Here is a 13,707-nt window from a genome sequence, read left to right as displayed (position 1 = left end):
TCGGCTCTTTAATATTAAACAGTTACGCACCTCTGTGTACCATCCTCAGACGGATGGATTGGTAGAACGGTTCAACAAAACTTTAAAGAGTATGCTAAAAAAGGTGGTAAACAAGGATGGGAAGGACTGGGATGTGCTATTGCCATATTTAATGTTCGCCATCCGAGAGGTCCCACAAGCCTCTACTGGGTTCTCACCGTTTGAGTTAGTGTATGGCAGACATCCCAGGGGTCTCCTGGACATAGCCAAGGAGACATGGGAACAAGAGCCCACCCCCCACAAAAGTGTAATAGACCATATCGCAGATATGCAGGACAGGGTGGCAGCCGTCATGCCCATTGTCAAAGAGCATATGGAGGAGGCACAAAGAACTCAAAGCCGGGTTTATAACAGGTCAGCAAAAGTAAGGAGCTTTAGTCCCGGTGATCGTGTGTTGGTGCTAGTCCCCACTGTAGAAAGTAAGTTTCTCGCTAAATGGCAAGGACCGTATGAGGTTATAGAGAAAATAGGAGAGGTGAACTACAGGATACGTCAGCCCGGACGGAGAAAACCCGAGCAGATTTATCATGTAAATCTGTTGAAGGCCTGGAAAGACAGAGAGAGTCTGCATACAGAGATGGTTCTGGTGAGTCCACCTCCTGCGATACCCTCACCGGCCGCAGATAAGCCTGTGCCGGAGGCAGAACTGCGAATAGCCGATACCCTTACCAAAGAGCAACAGCGAGAGGCTCGAGAGTTTGTAGCAAGAAATACAGATGTGTTCTCAGAGTTGCCAGGCTACACATCTGTAATTAAACATGATATTGTCACTGAGCCAGGGATAAAGGTAAGATTTAGGCCGTACCGAGTCCCTGAAGCTCATAGACAAGCCATATCAGAAGAAGTTCAGAAGATGCTGAAGCTAGGGGTTATTGAGGAGTCCAAAAGTGAGTGGGCCAGTCCAATTGTTCTAATTCCCAAACTGGATGGGACGTTGCGATTTTGCAACGATTTTAGAAAATTGAATGAGGTGTCTAAGTTTGATGCCTATCCCATGCCCCGGGTGGACAAGCTTATTGAGAGACTAGGGGGTGCTCGGTACTTCACCACCCTGGATCTAACTAAAGGATATTGGCAGGTACCCCTGACAGATAGGGCTAAAGAAAAGACAGCCTTTATCACCCCTGAGGGCCTTTTTCACTATGTTGTATTACCGTTTGGGCTTCATGGGGCCCCCGCTACCTTTCAACGGTTAATGGACATAGTGTTAAAGCCACATAGGAGATACGCCTCCGCCTATCTAGATGACATTATCATCTACAGCCAAGACTGGGCGAGTCACTTGGCCAAGGTACAGGCCGTAGTGAACTCTCTAAGGGCAGCGGGCCTGACTGCAAACCCCAAGAAGTGTGCGCTGGGAATGGAGGAGACACACTATTTGGGGTATGTGATCGGTCGAGGTATAATTAAACCTCAGATCAACAAGATTGACGCTATACAGGGTTGGCCTCAACCAGTGAGCACAAAGCAAGTCAGAGCATTCCTGGGCATTGTAGGGTACTACAGACGGTTTATACCAAACTTTGCCACCATGTCCGCTCCCCTGACAGACCTGCTGAAGGGTAAAAGGCCTGTCATGGTGCGGTGGAATGAACAAGCAGAAGGTGCTTTTCAGGCATTGAAGTCTGCGTTGTGTGGATCTCCCATCCTCATTGCGCCAAACTTCAAGAAAAAGTTTATTGTGCAAACGGATGCGTCAGATGTAGGACTGGGAGCTGTCCTGTCTCAGGAGGTGAATGGCGAGGAACACCCCATTACTTACCTGAGCAGGAAGCTCACGCCAGCTGAAAAAAATTACAGTATCGTAGAGAAGGAATGTCTGGCGATAAAGTGGGCATTAGAGTCCCTACGGTACTACTTGCTGGGACGACAGTTCCGTCTCATAACTGACCACTCTCCTCTCACGTGGATGAGTAGAACTAAGGAGAAGAATGCCAGGGTCACTAGGTGGTTCTTGTCCCTCCAAAATTTCAGTTTCATGGTGGAGCACAGAGCCGGGAAGCTACAGGGCAATGCGGATGCCTTGTCCCGAACGCATTGCTTAATGTCCGGAGTTCACCCCGGTGGGTCTGAACTGAGGGGGAGGATATGTGAGAAAGTGAGAGGTGTTGTGTGGGAAAACCGCTATCTGTCTTACAGGCAGATGAAATGCTGGTGGTAAAAGCCCTGGGTTTGTCTGCAGTAACCCAAGGGTTAATGCAGACATGATGAGCAGGAATAGTCTGTTTTGTCTGTGTTGGCCTGGCTAACACAGACACATTTGTAATGTCCGTACTGGGCCTGCTTATTATGGAGTAGGGGTAGGCTGGTAGTGGGACTCCTACTCCACCCGGGCTTCGGTCCTGGGCTTTTGTATAGCCCACAGGTGCAGGTCACAGGCCTCGTTAGGGTCTGATTTAGTCTGCAGGCCAGAAGCAGTAGGGGAGGCCCTACCTGGAGAGCTGAAAGCGAGATTGCATTCTCACAGCAAAGGTAACTGAGGGTCTCCTGTCTTGCTGCTGGCCAAGAGCGTGTGCCAGGCAGCCTGGTACCCGGATAGCTAGGGTCCTCCAAATGTATTAGACAGTGCCTAGCCGGGCAGGAATTACTTTTATAATGGTTTTTGCATGTGCCAAAGCCAAGGCTGAATTTGTGTTCTGTTTTGCAAGTGTGAATAAACACTTAAGTTGGACTTTTAAACCTGCGTGTGTCACTGCTTCCTGCACTGCTACCTGTCAACTACCAGAGCAATTCCCCACAATATATAAATCGTATGTATATTTAATCAAGCATATTATAGGTTGTAGGAAAGGAATGGTTACTCTATAAACCAGATCATCTTTCCCCTGGGAATAGAGGAAAACAGAAATAGTGTATGAACAATTGTTAATTATACGGGGTGATGTTTTCAGGAAATAAACATATCATGAGGGGTGTCCTGTTGTCCTGTTTAGGGATCCCCTTTATAAACAGAATATGTCTCGGAGTTACAGAACCTGAACCACCTCTTCCCTTGCCCCTATTAACACTTACTTCTAGTTCCTGCCCCTCAATTTATTCTTTTTCCTTCCCCACTTTTTCACTCTCCTTATTTCACTTCTATTGTTTCTCCTTTAACTTTATTAGCATTTCATTTTAGTGTCATAGATTTTTTTTTTTTTTTTTTTACTGTGGTTGGCCACTAGATAGAGCATTATCTGTGTAGTGTTAACAATGCAAGACACAGAACACGAACCCTTCATGACGTCATGGCTCGATAGGGGTTAAAATCCTGCTCTTGTCCTAAAAACAAAAGAACAAGTTTCTTTAAAGGAAAAAAAAGGAACAAATATAAGCTGTGTTTTCTAAAAAAAGAAGCTTTAAGTAAAATCTGCAACATTTTTAACAGCTAATGACCAGCTCCCGGGCATATAGCAAGCTCTTGCCAAATTACAGGGATAGATTACAGAAACATTCATTATATTATAAACTGGGTGAATAACTTGATCACATGGGCTATGCATATGGAGAAAGTTCAGAATAGTCATTAATGTTATGCCTGTTATTTGTTATTCCCTCCCTGGCCTCTGATATATCCTATGTAAAGTAGGCTCTTATATCACACCAGCCTTGTAGCGGCTGGACTCATGAATAAATGAATACAATACCTAAGAAGTGTAACAGAAGAGCTGGCTTTCCAGGGTTATCATCAATGCAATAAAATCCTATAGGTATACTCTGCTAGCAGCTTGTTACTATAGCTGGAAATATTATCCGTCAGTGGAAAAGATTGGGGAGCAATAATTATATTACAAAATATATGTATCCTTATACTTCTGATGTCAGGACAGAGGAGTTGTTTGTCACTAGGGAATAGTCAACTCTAATATTCGTTATTGTGGATGACACCTCAATAGGACCTTAGTGATTCTGGAACCTGCATTATTTTAGAGCAGAATTCATTATACATTAACAACATACATTATGCCATTATGTTTTAAAGGGGAGGCAGCCTATAGAAGGCTCATGCAGCCGATGCAAAGTCACCACTGTATATCAACAGAGACCAGCAGTGACGGGAAGAGCCATGATAGACTGGAAAGTAGGAGAAACATAAGGATTAGTTCTTTAGTTTTTTTTACAGGCCTCTATAAGTAAAATTATCCTTGACAAGCCCTTTAGGTGTAGTCACAGAACACCCATTCTACAAATTTCTAATAAACTGTAAGCCAGACCTCAGAGCAGTTTGAGGCCTTGGCCATTGTTCTCCCATTGTTCTGAATGGGAGATTAACTCTTGTATGGATTGTGCTCAGAGAATTTTATGCTTTTTAAAAAAAAAAAAAAAAGAAATTCTCTACATAGAAACACAAGTAGAGACAAGCGAATCTATTTGTTTTTTTTTTTGTCATTTGGTATGAATCTGGCATTTTTCAGGCACCGAATCAAATATTTTCTTGGATGGGGAATGGACAGGGGAAAATTAAAAAAAAACTATAAGAGGACTAGAGAGGGTTATATAACAGTTTCCAGGACAATTGGAACGATTCAATTCAGACCCAAACCTTTTGAGAATCTAATGAATCAAATCTTCGATGAGTCACTCATTGTAGGTTCAAGCAGGGGGGTCCAATATGGTCTGCGTTCTTATATACTGTACCTCATTTATGGCCCCCTTTTTCAAAAATACTATTTTCAAAAATATGCTAATTAGCAAGAAGTACTTCTGGGGCATCATCAGAGCCCCTCCAGATTCAAGTTTCACAGGTTATTACAGGCCCCAACGGAGAACTTCTTGTCCACCACTTTATCCAAACTGCCTCCTCCTGCTTCCATATCTGGCGATGTAACCCCATGGAAAGCAGTTACAACTAGAGATGAGCGAGCACTAAAATGCTCGGGTATTCGAGACAAACTTTTCCCGATGCTCGAGTGCTCGTCTCGAATAACGAGCCCCATTGAAGTCAATGGGAGACTCGAGCATTTTTCAAGGGGACCAAGGCTCTGCACAGGGAAGTTTGGCCAAACACCTGGGAACCTCAGAAAAGGATGGAAACACCACGGAAATGGACAGGAAACAGCAGGGGCAGCATGCATGGATGCCTCTGAGGCTGCTTAATCGCACCATTATGCCAAAATTATGGGCAACAGCATGGCCATGACAGAGTGCCCGAATGAGGCTAGATAGCATCTAAAACATGCAATAATTGACCCTGACACTATAGGGGACGGCATGCAGAGGCAGCGGCAGCAGCGGCAGGCTATAGAGTGTCATGGCGACATACCCTAAATGGACTCAGGCTTCACCAAAGGAGGTGAGCAAGAAGCGCTGAAATGATTTCCTATGTGAACAAAAGGTTGACGGTATATTTAGTCGATAACACAGCATGGTGGCGACATAGTGACCAAGTTCCATAACGTATCTGGTGAAACACCCGAAAAATGAGCCTGACACAGCTCTTTTGATAAGGGGACGACATGTGGAGGCAGCCATGGAGACGACTTCCATGATTAAGAGCGACAGTATGGGGCATTCATATTGCGCTGCTATGATTGTAACTTCAGGTCTCCAGCATGGCGGCGACAGTTGGGCCGAGTTCCATTATGTATCTGGTGAAACACCTGAAAATTCTGCCTGACACAGCTCGTTTGATAAGGGGATGATGTGCTGCATATCCTCTCGTGCTCCAGCGTCTGGGGTATAGAGAGTTGCGCATGGAGAAATTGGTGGACGCTGTGGAGGATCGTGGAGGCAAAATGGACAGGAAACAGCAGGGGCAGCATGCATGGATGCCTCTGAGGCTGCCTAATCTTGGGATGGAGCTGGCGGTCCACTGCCAGGCGAGCTTTCGCCTGTCCAAGCCCCTGTCTCTCGGCTCCTCCCCACCCAAAATGGGCCTGGGGGCAAGAAGCGTTTACTTTGAAAAAATTATAATTTTGAAAGCAGGCCGGGTCGTTTGAATATTTCACCTAGGAATAATGGAATAGCATAGTGGTTCTATTTTTAATTGTTTTTACGGAAATGGTTCCATGATTAAGAGCGACAGTATGGGGCATCCATATTGCGCTGCTATGATTGCAACTTCAGGTCTCCAGCATGGCGGCGACAGATGGGCCGAGTTCCACTATGTATCTGGTGAAACACCTGAAAATTCTGCCTGACACAGCTGGTTTGATAAGGGGACGATGTATGAAGGCAGTGAACTAGTAGTAGATTAAAGGTGCTGCAGTTAAAACTGTGTTAGTTGGATCTTGAGATGGAGCTGGCGCTCCGCTGCCAGGCGAGCTTTCGCCAATCAAAGCCCCTGTCTCTAGGCTACTCCCCAAACAGCACTTCTGAGAACCTTTTGTATAAGATCAAGTGTAGTAGCGTTCTTATAAGTTTGGGATATGGCGGGTGAGGGGAATGTAAACAGATGCGCAAGAAGCGCTGAAATAATATCGGTAAATGATAAAAGTTTGCCAGTATATTTTGTGGATTACACAGCAGGGTGGCGACAAAGTTAACAAGTTTGATGTGGAATCCATGAAAACAACCCAAAATTCTGCCTGACACAGTTCGTTTGATAAGGAGACCATGTATGGAGGCAGCTATATGGACGACTTTTGGAGGCAGCTATGGCGATGACGTGTGGAGGTAGCAATGGAGACAACGTGTGGAGGCAGCTAAAAAGACGACATGTGGAGGCTGCTATGGAGACAATTTAATTTGGATAGTGCCTGTATGTGGCAGTCCAAAAAAAGTTTTCAAACCAGAGGAGCAGGTAGGTGGTCCTCCAGAAAAATTAAATAGATTGAGTGCCTGTATGTGGCACTCCCAAAAATTGCTTAAAACAGAGGACCGGGTAGGTGGCTCTCCAGAAAAATTAAATACATAGAGTACTATAGCTAGAGCCAGTTGGCCCTGGCAAAAAATAGCCAGTTTCCTATGCTTTAGTGTACAAAGAGGAGGAGAAGGAGGACAATGAGGAGGAGGAGTGCATACATTATTCAGGTTGAGCTTCTTTCACCTGTTGGAGAATGAAAATCCGGAGAAATCCAGGCTTTATTCATCTTGATAAGTGTCAGCCTGTCAGTCGACAGGCGTGTACGCTTATCGGTGATGATGCCACCAGCTGCACTGAAAACCCGCTCGGACAACACGCTAGCGGCAGGGCAGGCAAGAACCTCCAAGGCGTACAGCGCCAGTTCGTGCCACATGTCCAGCTTTGAAACCCAGTAGTTGTAGGGAGCTGTGTGATCATTTAGGACAATGGTATGGTCAGCTACATACTCCCTCACCATCTTTCTGTAAAGATCAGCCCTACTCTGCCGAGACTGGGGACAGGTGACAGTGTCTTGCTGGGGTGACATAAAACTGGCAAAGGCCTTGTAAAGTGTACCCTTGCCAGTGCTGGACAAGCTGCCTGCTCGCCTACTCTCCCTTGCTACTTGTCCCGCAGAAGTACGCCCTCTGCCGCTAGCGCTGTCAGAAGGGAAATACTGTTTCAGCTTGTGCACCAGGGCCTGCTGGTATTCATGCATTCTCACACTCCTTTCCTCTCCAGGGATGAGAGTGGAAAGATTTTGCTTGTACCGTGGGTCCAGGAGAGTGAAGACCCAGTAATCGGTGCTGGAATAAATTCTTTGAACGCAAGGGTCACGGGATAGGCAGCCTAGCATGAAATCTGCCATATGTGCCAGAGTCCCAACGAGCAAGAATTCACTCCCCTCACTGGCCTGACTGCCCATTTCCTCCTCCTCCTCTTCTTCTGCCCATACACGCTGAACAGTGAAGGACTGAACAATGGTCCCCTCTTCTGTCTCGCCAACATTCTCCTCCTCTTCCTCCTCATCCTCCTCCTCCGATATGCGCTGAGAAACAGACCTAAGGGTGCTTTGGCTATCAACAAGGGAATCTTCTTCCCCCGTCTCTTGTGACGAGCGCAAAGCTTCCGACTTCATGCTGACCAGAGAGTTTTTCAACAGGCCAAGCAGCGGGATGGTGAGGCTGATGATGGCGGCATCACCACTGACCATCTGTGTTGACTGCTCAAAGTTACTCAGCACCTGACAGATATCAGACATCCACGTCCACTCCTCATTGTAGACTTGAGGAAGCTGACTGACCTGACTACCAGTTCTGGTGGAAGTTGACATCTGGCAGTCTACAATCGCTCTGCGCTGCTGGTAAACTCTGGATAACATGGTTAAAGTTGAATTCCACCTCGTGGGCACGTCGCACAACAGTCGGTGAGCGGGCAGTTGGAGGCGGCGCTGCGCTGCCCTGAGAGTGGCAGCATCTGTGCTGGACTTCCTGAAATGCGCACAGATGCGGCGCACCTTTGTGAGCAAATCAGACAGATTGGGGTATGTCTTGAGGAAACGCTGAACTATGAGATTTAACACATGGGCCAGGCATGGCACATGTGTCAGTCTGCCGAGTTGCAGAGCCGCCACCAGGTTACGGCCGTTGTCACACACAACCATGCCTGGCTTCAGGTTCAGCGGTGCCAGCCACAGATCAGTCTGCGCTGTGATGCCCTGTAATAGCTCTTGAGCGGTGTGCCTTTTATCGCCTAGGCTCAGCAGTTTGAGCACCGCCTGCTGTCGCTTAGCGATGGCACTGCTGCTGTGCCTAGAGCTACTGACTGATGGCGCCATGCCCACGGATGGTAATTCGGAGGAGGAGGAGGTGGAGGAGGGGTGGGAGGAGGAGGAGGCATAGTAGGCCTTTGAGACCTGGACCGAGGTAGGCCCCGCAATCCTCGGCGTCGGCAGTATATGAGCAGCCCCAGGGTCAGACTCGGTCCCAGCCTCCACCAAGTTAACCCAATGTGCCATCAGCGATACATAGTGGCCCTGCCTGGCAGCACTCGTCCACGTGTCCGTGGTCAGGTGGACCTTGTCAGAAACGGCGTTGGTCAGGGCACGGATGATGTTCTCTGACACGTGCTTGTGCAGGGCTGGGACGGCACATCGGGAAAAGTAGTGGCGGCTGGGGACCGAATACCGAGGGGCGGCCGCCGCCATGAGGTTTCAAAAGGCCTCGGTCTCTACCAGCCTATAGGGCAGCATCTCCAGGCTAAGCAACTTGGAGATGTGGACGTTGAGGGCTTGGGCGTGTGGGTGGGTTGCGCTATACTTGCTTTTGCGCTCCAGCGTCTGGGGTATGGAGAGCTGAACGCTGGTGGATGCTGTGGAGGATCGTGGAGGCGAAGATGGGGTTTTCGAACGGGAGGTGTTTGGGCCATGGTCCTGGGCAGGGGGTTGACTAGCAGATGACACAGGGGAAGGAGCAGTGGTGTGCCCGGCCGGAGGTGAACGGGCTTGGTGCCATTGAGTGGGGTGTTTACCATTCATATGCCTGCGCATACTGGTGGTAGTTAAGCTAGCAGTGGTGGAACCCCTGCTGATCCTGGTTTGGCAAAGGTTGCACACCACAGTCCGTCGGTCATTCGGTGTTTCTTTAAAGAACCTCCAGACTTCTGAAAATCTAGCCCTCGCCACGGGAGCTTGACTACGGGCAACATTTGGCGCTGATGCACCAGCTCTGGCCCTGCCTCTCCGTCTGGCCCCACCACTGCTTCTTCCAACCTGTTCTGCTTTAGGACTCGCCTCCGTCTCAGAAGCACTGTGTTCACCCGGCCTATCAACCCAGCTTGGGTCTGTCACCTCATCATCCTCCGATCCCTCAGTCTGCTCGCCCCTCGGACTTCCTGCCCTGACAACAACTTCACCACTGTCTGACAACCGTGTCTCCTCATCGTCCGACACCTCTTTACACACTTCTTCACTACGTCAATAATGTCATCATCACCCACAGACTGCGACTGGTGGAAAACCTGGGCATCGGAAAATTGCTCAGCAGCAACCGGACAAGTGGTTTGTGACTGTGGGAAGGGTCCAGAAAACAGTTCCTCAGAGTATGCCGGTTCAAATGCCAAATTTTGCTGGGAGGGGGCAGACTGGGGGGAAGGAGGCTGAGGTGGAGGAGCTGGAGGAGTGCTGATTTCGGTGACATGGGTGGACTGCGTGGAAGACTGACTGGTGGACAAATGGCTAGAAGCATTGTCCGCAATCCACGACATCACCTCTTCGCACTGTTCTGGCCTCAACAGTGCTCTACCACGAGTCCCAGTAACTTGAGATATGATGAACCTAGGGAGTGTAGCTCTGCGGCGTTCCCCTGCTCCCTCCTCAGCAGGTGGTGTCTCAGCCCGCCCAGGACCACGGCCTCTGACCCCTGCAGTAGTTGGACGCTCACGTCCACGCCCTCGTCCTCTACCCCTAGCCCTCGGGTTAAACATTTTCAAAATTAAAGTGTAAACTTCAAATTTTTTGTGTGTGTTTTTTTGTGTTTTTTTTTTTAAACAAAACGATGCTATCCTATTGCTATGGCTAGTTTCTAACCTACACTGACAGCACACAACTGGATTCTGTGCTGTGCCAGATGACTTTGAGTTATAAGAGAAATAAACGTAAAAAAAAAAAAAATCATCAGACTCTGCGTAATTCAAATCAAACCCCTAATAAATTGTCCCACTTCGGTGTTTGAGGTGGATATGTGTGTCACGAAGAGCTAAACACAATGGTCGCAAGTCCCCCTGCAAATTCCTCACAATATGGTACTAGCTGCACTACTAATGCCAGCAAGCCCAGCCACAAGCAAACCAAAAAAAAAAGGAAAATATAACGCTTTTGTAGGCCTAAATAAGCCGTTGGGGTTCTCCTATGGCTATTTTCTAGCCCACACTCAAAGCACACTGCTTTGGAAGATTAATGTGAGTTCTAAAAAGAAATAAACGTAAAAAAAAATAAATCAGCAGACTCGGCGTAATTCAAATCAAACCCCTAATAAATTGTCCCACTTCGGTGTTTGAGGTGGATATGTGTGTCACTAAGAACTAAACACAACGGTCGCAGGTCTCCCTGCAAATTCCTCACAATATGGTACTAGCTGCACTACTAATGCCAGCAAGCCCAGCCACAAGCAAACCAAAAAAAAAAGGAAAATATAACGCTATTGTATTGTATTGAGGTGGATATGTGTGTCACTAAGAGCTAAACACAAGTCTCCCTGCAAATTACTCACAATATGGTACTAACTGCACTACTAATAGCAGCAAGCCCAGCCACAAGCAAACCAAAAAAAAAGGAAAATAACACGTTATTGTAGCCCTAAGAAGGGCTGTTGGGTTCTTGTAGAATCACTCCTGCCTGACACTATTCTAATAGAACACCCTAACGCTTTCCCTGACCAGCAGCAGCTCTCTCCCTAGCGGCATCCAGACAGAGAATGACGCGAGCAGCGCGGGCAGGGACTAGTCTATTCCAGGGTCACCTGATCTGGCCAGCCAACCACTGCTATCGACGTGTAAGGGTACCACGTCATGCTGGGTGGAGTGCAGAGTCTCCTGGCTTGTGATTGGCTCTGTTTCTGGCCGCCAAAAAGCAAAACGGCGGGAGATGCCATTTTCTCGAGCGGGCGAAGTATTCGTCCGAGCAACGAGCAGTTTCGAGTACGCTAATGCTCGAACGAGCATCAAGCTCGGACGAGTATGTTCGCTCATCTCTAGTTACAACTGAAGACAACAGAGAGAAGAAGTTGTTTACAAGACGAAAGAGAGAGGGAACTCCTGCACAGACTCTGACGCTTGTAGGAGGAGGCAGTGCGGAGATTGCTTATCTCAGGATTGAGTATAAGTTTACTAGGGGTCCAAAACGCAGTGCACATGCTGATTAGCTACTTGTAGCACTAGCTGTACTACTCTTTTGCCTTACAGGCTATTGAGTCACGTCCAATGGAGGAGATTCATTATGTATTCTCTGACAGTTTTCTGGCAGAGAACGTACATGAATTTCACCATACCCTCCGTTTTTTGGACTTCTCCAACCCTCACGCCACTTTGGGTTTGACAGGGCAGGGAGAGAGGTGGACAGGGGAGTGAACACCTGGCCATCCACATTTACCATGCTCTCCGCCGGTAGAGACAATAGGAAAGAGCTCCGCCATTTCAAACCTGGTCTACAGGACGGAACTGGCAGAGTTTGAGCCTGTATCCACTAAGAGAGCGGAGACTCTTAATGGATACGAGCGCTGGACATTCAAAATGCAAACCTTAATGAATTCCCCCAGTGGATCACAAAAGTATTTATTCCCCTAGTACCTTTCCTTATTTTAAACTCGGAGTGTATTTTATTGATATGTTAAATACTAGAGCAACACAAAGTATTAAGTATTTGTGAATCGCTAAAAAAAAAAAAATACATAAATTAAAATTATTAAAAGTGTGGTGTGCATATGTATTCATATAGGACCACTTATAGCCAAAATGTCAGCTACATGTCTGTTGGGAATTGTCTCTACCAGCTTTGCTCTAGCTCAGTCAGATTGGTTGGGGAAGGTTTGTGAAAAACAATTTTCAAGTCAAGCCACAGATCCTCAATTGGATTTATTAAGTATATTAAGTATAAGTGGCTACTGTGGTTTACAGGTTATGCTCTGCAATTTCCATGACATATCAGGTCAGAAGTATTGTATCAGGACTTTGACATCTTATACATCAATAAGGTCAGCATAACTGCATTGCATAATAATATGTGTGCCAATTTTTACCCAGCGCCAATGCTTTTCTAACTTTGTACTTTCAAGGATAATCATTAACTCACTATGGCTGCAGTTTTGGAATCATAATTTGGAAGTCTGTTCCTCTCCAACCTCTGAGGAGCAGGATAAATAATTCTAAAAATTAAATTAAACTAAATGGACTTTCTGGGAATATGGAGAATATGGAGGCTTGGAAACAAAAAATACACATTTTTTTGGAAAACGAAAAATACACACTTGCCCAGTTACTGCATCGCTCTGTACTCCAGGACCGGCAATGGTGTAAGTATGTGTCATTTTTTTTTTTTAATTCTAAGCCCAATGCCCCTAAAAAAAAGGGGTTTGCGGTGTGGAGTGGGTTCACATTTGTGAAAAACCCTTTTAAGGCTACATTCACATGAATGTATGCCCGCCACGCCATAGGCGGGTGGGCATACATTCGCCGAGATGGAGAGGGGGAGTTGGGTCCCCCCTCCTCTCCATAGCTATGCATGGCGCAGGACGCTGTAACACAGGGAAAGATAAGACATGTCCTATCTTTTCCCCTGTGCGGAGCAGCACCGTACCGCTTCGAGCGCCCATTGCTGGCCTATGGGGGACGTATGTATGCCCGCAAACTTGCAGTCGTATATACATCCCCCTACAGTCGTGTGAATACTGTTTTTTTCAGTGTGGTATTATTTCATTTTGTAACTTTTTTGCACATTGTGACTGCAGTGTCTTTTTCTGTATGTCCTGGGAGAGGTCTGAAATATATGCTTGTGGCATATGTGATACAGTGGCGTCCATCCCCTATAGGGGTCCATGTTACAAATAGACGACATAAATAAATGATAACCCTGGTGTACACTGCTGAATGGAGAGAACAGAACACAGCGTTGGTATAATAGGGGGCTGCTGGGACATTCAACTATTGTTTCCAACACGTAAAAGAACAGGGCCGGTGAAGGAGCAGCATGGCGATGATTTCACACTGTTTATAAGAAGCTGCAATGTGCGTCGATCTGCTGAGCAGTGAATTAGGAGGCTGCAGATACATTACATGTCCTCCCTCATCACTGGATGTCATGGCTGATAACCGCCCTTCCAATCAGCGGAACCCTCTACCTAGTAACTAAGCAA

General features: G+C 47.0%; 1 protein-coding gene across 7 annotated transcripts in view; it reads right to left on the bottom strand.

The window, feature by feature from the left end:
* CIB2 (calcium and integrin binding family member 2) overlaps positions 1 to 13,707 on the bottom strand; it is a 40,044-nt gene that overhangs the window by 24,551 nt on the left and 1,786 nt on the right. For 4 of the 7 annotated variants that reach the window (XM_072147728.1, XM_072147730.1, XM_072147729.1 and 1 more), the window contains exon 2: positions 3,254 to 3,300. The exons of 2 other annotated variants lie outside the window; for them this stretch is intronic. The gene's annotated coding sequence lies outside the window, so the exon portion shown is untranslated. Of the gene's footprint in view, positions 1 to 3,253; positions 3,301 to 13,627; positions 13,647 to 13,707 lie in introns of those variants that run through there. One more of the 7 variants, XM_072147734.1, reaches the window with a different exon arrangement.

The sequence above is a fragment of the Engystomops pustulosus genome, chromosome 4, assembly GCF_040894005.1.
Source record: "Engystomops pustulosus chromosome 4, aEngPut4.maternal, whole genome shotgun sequence".
NCBI classification, from domain to species: Eukaryota; Metazoa; Chordata; class Amphibia; order Anura; family Leptodactylidae; genus Engystomops; species Engystomops pustulosus.
This window is presented reverse-complemented; position numbering and strand designations above follow the sequence as displayed.